Here is a 6,560-nt window from a genome sequence, read left to right as displayed (position 1 = left end):
GTGGCCCGGGGCCCGGGGATGGGGTACCCCTCCAGCGACTCCCCACCCCCGCCCTTCCATCCCGGGGTCGCTGCTGCACTCTCTGGGGTGGGTGACAGAGAAGGCACTGGCCCAAGGGGCACGTGGGGCAGGGAGGGAGCACCCCTGTCAGAACAGCTACGGCCGGGCGCCACCCCTGCCCCCCACAATAAGCGGCTTCTGGAAGGCAGAGTGTAGACCTGGGCTAGAAGGGAGACATCTCACGGTATGTGAAGGAAGGCCGCGGGAGAAGTGGGGGGGGGCTGCCGGTGGGGCTCCTGCTCCCCACGTGTACCCCAAGTGGGGCCTTGTCCCCCGAACTTCTACACTTCATCCCTCCGACAAACCTCTATTAAACCCTATTACCTACCAGGCAGGCAGGTCCTAGGAGCTGGGGACAAAAGGATGGGTTGGAACTTGAGAAGCAACAGTAACAATTCCCCAGGAAGGGCCGTCCAGTCTGGCGCTGATGACCTGGGGGACAGGGGTGTCTTCCACTCCCCTTGGCTGAGCCTGAGAGGCGGTCCTGCCCGTTCCCCCTCATCACCTTAAACCTGGGCCTCAGCCCGAAGGCAGGGGACCCTGGGAGAATTCGTAGCAGGGAATAACACCCTCCGAGCTGTCCCCTCCTGTCCCCTCCGTGTGGCCTGAGAGTGCCCGACAGCTTGTCCTGGGTCACAGGGTGGCCGCCCCCACTCCCCCTCTCCAGTTCTGCCGTGCAGAGGGGGACGCTGGGGCCTGACTGCCCCCTCAGTTATGCGGGGCCACTCACAGAGAATGCGCTGGGGTGGGTGGGCTTTTTTGAGTCGATTTTGATAAAATCGAGGCCCTCCTTTTTAAGAAAAGCGGTCCCTCCCTCCCTCCCTCATGCTTTAGATATTTTGAACTATTTTCAACCAAGTGAGTTTATGGACATGGAACTGCAAAACCACAGACATTTCTGATGTGCACACACCCTCGTCTGCTGGGAGCCTTGGGCTTCGGAAAAGAAGTTGGCACCGGCATTCATGGTCCCCTGATGGCTTCTGTGCCAGCCAAGGCATTTCTTGTCTGAACACCAGCCCTGGGCCTGCCTGATCGTCCAGCTGTCTGGGCCACCTGCCCACCCAGTATTTGGCAGTTTGGTGGTCCCCTGCCCCTAACAGCCCAACAACACAGCTGCCTGGGAAGACGCGGGGTGTCCTGGGTGGGGTCTGACCTCGGCTTCCGCGTTAGTCTCCAGTGTTTTTATGAAGAGCCCCTGGCAAGTGCAGACACACGCACCTGACTGTCCTCCCAGAGAGCTGGCATGGGCTGCGCATCAGCTCTGCTGTAATTCACTGTCGTTCACAGCCCAGCGAAACGTGCTTATGCTTATCTCCTTGGGGAGCCCGGCCAGCGTGCAGCCTCCCCAAAATGCTCCCCTATGCGAACCTAAAGGACAGTGGCAGGAGGAGGTCCACCTACAAGGCCAGGAAGCACCCCACTTTGGCATGAATGTGCTCCAGAGCCAGTCCGGTCCAGCCCCCTGCCTCCAGCAACCCTTCGCTTAAGCCACCGGGGCCGTGGGTGCCAGGCCTAGACACTGCCAGGTCAGGCGACTCTCCACGCTCTCCCGGGAAACCCGGCCCGGCCCTTAGCCACGCTCCCAGCCGGGAAGTTCACCCTTGTATCTAACCAACTGCTCTAACTGTACATCATTTATTTCTTTTTTCCCTGTCCTCGGAGGAGATGAGAAACAGCTGGCACCACCCTTTGAGTAATAATTATCTTCTCAAAACTAGAAGACGATCCAGTTGCTCCTTGGCCTTCTCTCCCTCAGCTTAAATCATCCATTCCTGGCCCTTTAATCATCCCCCAGCCTTCGAGCACTTCCGAAGGCTGTGTCCAGTCTGGGGCTCCGGGCCCCTCGTAAGGCCTGGTCCCTGGAGGACGGCGAGGGCCTCCCATCCCCCTTTCCTGGGGCATGAGCAGTCGGGGCTGGGGGCTGGAGGAATGATCTTGGCAGGGGCCCTGGGCAGATATAATGAGCAGCAGAGAGAGGGAAATGAGCTTAAATACGGCAAGACAAACAGAACTGTGAGGTCTCTGCCTTTGTGACAGTGTACTCTCCCAAGGCCACCGGAAAAGGCCTGCCTGGTCCCAGGGGAAAGTGTGATTAGAGCCACACCAGAGGGGCCACCTACCTCACAGGTCCACCATGAGACCTGTCGTGGGGGGAATGGTGGCCCCTCAGAAGGTGACTTGTTTGGTACAAGGATCTTTGCAGATTTAATTAAGAGAAGGCTCTCCAGATGAGGTCGCCCTGGACTCGGGTGGCCCTAACCCCAGGAGCGAGGGTCCTTATGAGAAACTGAGGAGGAGGAAGTGAAGGGTGGCAGAAGAGGCCGCGTCACGTCGGAAGCAGAGCACGGAGTGATGCGGCCACGAGCCCAGGCACACTCGGGGCCCCAGAAGACGCGAGAGGCGAGGAAGGGTTCCTCCTCCAGCCTTAAGACGGGGCGCGGCCCCCCCCCCCCCCCCGGCACCTCGATTTCAGGCTTCCGGCCTCCGGGACTGGGAGGGGGCCCATTTCTGTCCTTTTAACCCACCCAGTGTGTGGTGCTTCGTTACAGCCGCCGGAGGGCGCTGCTGGAGACCTTCAGGTCCATCATTTCTTTAGGTCAAAGCCGCATCTCCCGAAGACGTCTAAGAAGCCCGCAGACCTGTCCTAGGGGACAAACACTGTCAGGCGGGCAGCAATCCCGCAGGGACCTGGGGACAGGGCACTAGGAGGAGCCGGAGGCCAGAGCTAGCCGCAAAGGGCACAGTGTGACCTCCAGGTCCGGGCCTTCTGGAAACGGGCAGAGCAGGGCTGAAGAGAGAGCCCTCCGGCCGAGCCCCGGCGGGGGGAACCTTTGCAAAGCCTGGGAAAAAGGGGGAGGGAGGAAACGGTGGCGGAAACAGACGTTTGGCTCCCACATCGGTATCCATGACCCCAGCTCCAGGTGGGGCTTGGGGAGCAGGGGGAGCATGGTGGCTGTGTGCCAAGCCACTCTGGGCCTTTGGACAGGTCACCTCATTAAGTGGCTCATCTATCTCCTCACAGACCAGGGCTCCTTCAGGGCAAGGCCACATGGCCTCAGCTCTGCCCAAGCCTGGCGCACAGTACGGCGTCCCCTAAGCCCCAGGGCCTTGGGTGCATTGGCTCCCCTGGCCTGCCATCTCTGTGAATGGTGTTGCTAGCCACCCAAACGTACCCGCCAAACATCTAGGTATCACCCCGAGTCCTGTTTCCCTCACCTCCACATCTAAGCCATCATTAAGTTCCCGCCTCCAACAATCTGGGGCTCAGTCCCGCGGCGCCCCCCTTCTCCAGTCTGCTGCCTTCGCTGTAACCACCAGCACTCTGGGGGGCACAAACACACAGCCCTGATCCGTAGCAGCCGCCTTTCCTGTGGCGTGAACTCTGCCGCCTGGGCCAGTCCCAAGCTGCCAGTGTGGCTCCTGGGAAGACCTGTGTGGCCGCCACCACGATACGGCGTCCCTGCCATGCGGATGCCACAGAGGTACAGAAGGCAAGCAGACAGCAGGTGTGTTACAGGTCTAGGAAGCGCGGGCGTGGTGGATCATTACCTTTGTTTCTAATAGGATTATTTTTAAGTAACTTAGTTTCTATTATGTAGTTCTGATCTACAATTTAATTTCTTTCTAAGAGAGCAATGCATTTTTTTTACAGTGGTGAAAAATATAAAATTTACCATTTTAACCATGTTTAAGCGTACAGTTCAGTGGCATTAAGTACTCACACCCAACCATCGCCACCATCCATTTCTAGAACTTTATTTTATTTTCCCAAACTGAGACTCTAGTCCAGTAAACAACAGCCCTCCTCGCCCCCCTGCCCCCCGCTGCCACCACCTGCGGCGACCGTGAGGAACACTGCTACGAACACGGCCCCACGCGCATCACTTTGAATCTCTGCTTTTAGCTCTTCTGGGTATTTACACAGGGTGGAATCACGTGATGGTTCTATAATTTAATTTCAAATAATAATTGCCATGTAAGTTGTCATTTTACATCTTTCGTGAAATGCTAATTATATACTTCACATAATAGACGATTGAAATTAGAATAATGGTTGTGGGCAACATCTGGCCCTCGCCCGCCTGCCACACTCTCTCGTGCGAAGCCTCCTCACTGCCCTGCGGGCTCCTCGGCCTGCTTCCCGCCCCCCAGAACTCAGCGAGGCTGTGAAGGTTAGACCAGACTAGCTGCCTGCACGGCCTCCTGCACACCGAGAGCTAAGTGCCAACTCCTGCCTTGGTTGCCAAGGTCCCACAGGCCCTGGGCCCTCCACATCAGTCTGTTCCCAGGCCCCTGCCCCTCCCTGCTGCCCCCTGCCCCTCCCTGCCCTCTGAGCTGCCCCCTGCCCCAGGATACTTGCATCCGCTCTTCTCTCTGTCTGGACAGCTCCCCAAGGCCTTCCGCCTGCTGGCTCCCTGTCTGTCATTTCCGTCTTAGATATCAGAACGACGCCCCGGAGACCCCTAGAGACGACTGCCTCCTTGTCTCTGGACGTGCAACGGGGACTCCCGAGACCCTGTCACATCCTGAGAAGCTGTCAAATCCTGAGACCCTGTCAAATCCTGCGGAATGACAAAGCTCAGTTTCCTTGGCAGGATGGCAGGGTCAAGGTGACTCCTGACCTGAAACCAGCCCGAAGCGGCAGAAGGGACATTCAGAACTCACGCAGACCCCGCGCAGGCCTGCCAGTCACCACACAGACACGCCCGAGCCCCGCGTTCAGGACGAAAGGCAGGGTGCCGTCTGCACCTGGGCCAAGCCTCCAAGACCCCGTCCCCCTCCGTGTCCCCTGTGACCACACAGCAGACCCTCAGTCTCGCAGGCCGCCTGGTCTTGAATCTTCCCGTGAAGCCCGTCTGTGGCTACAGCTGACATTTACCTGGTCTGTATGCTACAGCACACCCTTACATCATCTGCCTGGCTTCTGACGTGCCACCATAAGGTACCACTTTGAAGGGCGATGTCGTTTGCTTAGCACATGATTAATCTGTTCCCCAAACTTCCAGGTGACCGCCCCAGCCTGTGGCGTTCTGAAGCGCCCTCCACAGCAAATTGACCACAGCAGCCCCGGGCCTTATCTCCCAGGCAGCGAGCTTTTTACACTCTTCGAAATTTCTGCTTCTGAGTTACCCAAGGAGGCTCCCGGCCTTCGGGACCCAGGCCAGCTCCCCAGTCCCCGCCTCGCCCGGCCTGCTCCCATGGGCAGATGCTCGGGCTTCTAAGGGCTTGGACGTCCCCTGTGCCAGCTGGGACTGACTGCAGCACGGCCTGTCCCTCCCGCCTTCCAGCTTCACTTGTCACCTTTACTGCAATGACATTAAAACCGATGAGTGCCAGGACCGGGGACACAGGGACAGCGGGGCCGAAGGCCTGGATGGACACTGTGACCCTCGAAGACGATGCCTCATCAGCTGAGCCCTGGCTATGGCCCCAGAGGCTGCCATTTGTTAATTGGAACGTCCAATGGGCTTTTGATCAGCGAATTCAGGAGTCTGGGCCCCACTGCCCCACAGGCTTGGTGAGCCATCACCCAGATCGGCACCCGCTGATGACTCGGGTTTTTGTCCTGATCAGCCCACAGCTCTCTGTTCCCACTCCAGCCCCCAAAGCACGGCTTTGGACCAGGCTAACGTCCCCAACTTCCTAGCAGCCATCAGAGGCTGGAGGTACAAAGAGGGGTGTGGGGACGCTCTGCACCCCCCCCACCCCAGCGGAGGGAAAGTGCCCTCTGGTCCTGCCAGCGGCTCCACAGAGGCACAGGGGGTGTCACAGGAGCGCCAGCTTGGTACCAACCCAGCCTTGAAGCAGTGAGCGACTATGCCCACCTGCGGCCTCCTCGCCCGGGCTGCCAGGAGGCATGGCCGGCCGAGCCGCAGTGAGCAGGACGCGCTGTCCCCAGGGGCCCTCAGAGTCCTGGCCTCCTTGCCACTTTTCTCCTGCAGGCGCCCTGTGCCGGGCGCTTGGAGGCCAGAGGCAGCTCCGCGCTGCAGTGGGGACGAGGGCTGAGTCACCAGCCTGCCCCAGCTCCACGTCAGCGGGGACGGCGAGATCCAAGTAGAGAAGGGAGGGCAGCAGGCCCTCTGTGGCCGCACTTATTTTTAAAGTTGCCGCAGTGACCGAGGTGACGTCGTCTCTGGGGAGCTGCCCGCCCGCCTGCCCCCTTGGACTTTGGTCAAATGCCCTAACGACGTCCCTGCCCACCGCCCAGGAGACACCCAGCAAGTGGGAGGAAAAAGGGCTAAATTCAGAGTGGCAGCCGGTGTTGGTACTTCCGCCCGCCCTCAGAAGGAGCTTCAAGGCCGATCCGGCATCCAGCACCCCCGCCGGGGTGCACCTTCGATGCCCACCCCTAAACGCCCTCCCCCACCTGCCCTCCGCACGAACACCTCCAGTGACGGGGGCTCAGTGCCTGTCACTGCTGCTTACTCTTAAGCCAGTTTTGGCATGAAAAAAAAATCCGTATCTCTCAGTCCATCTATCATCTATCTATCTATCGA

The 6,560-nt window shown here is 59.2% G+C and overlaps 1 protein-coding gene across 5 annotated transcripts in view; it reads right to left on the bottom strand.

Annotated features, from left to right (window-relative positions):
• The window catches only part of SEPT9 (septin 9), a 142,721-nt gene that overhangs the window by 88,855 nt on the left and 47,306 nt on the right, over positions 1-6,560 (bottom strand). The gene's annotated exons all lie outside the window — the stretch shown is intronic.

This window comes from Pteropus vampyrus, unplaced genomic scaffold (genome assembly GCF_000151845.1).
Source record: "Pteropus vampyrus isolate Shadow unplaced genomic scaffold, Pvam_2.0 Scaffold72, whole genome shotgun sequence".
NCBI classification, from domain to species: Eukaryota; Metazoa; Chordata; class Mammalia; order Chiroptera; family Pteropodidae; genus Pteropus; species Pteropus vampyrus.
This window is presented reverse-complemented; position numbering and strand designations above follow the sequence as displayed.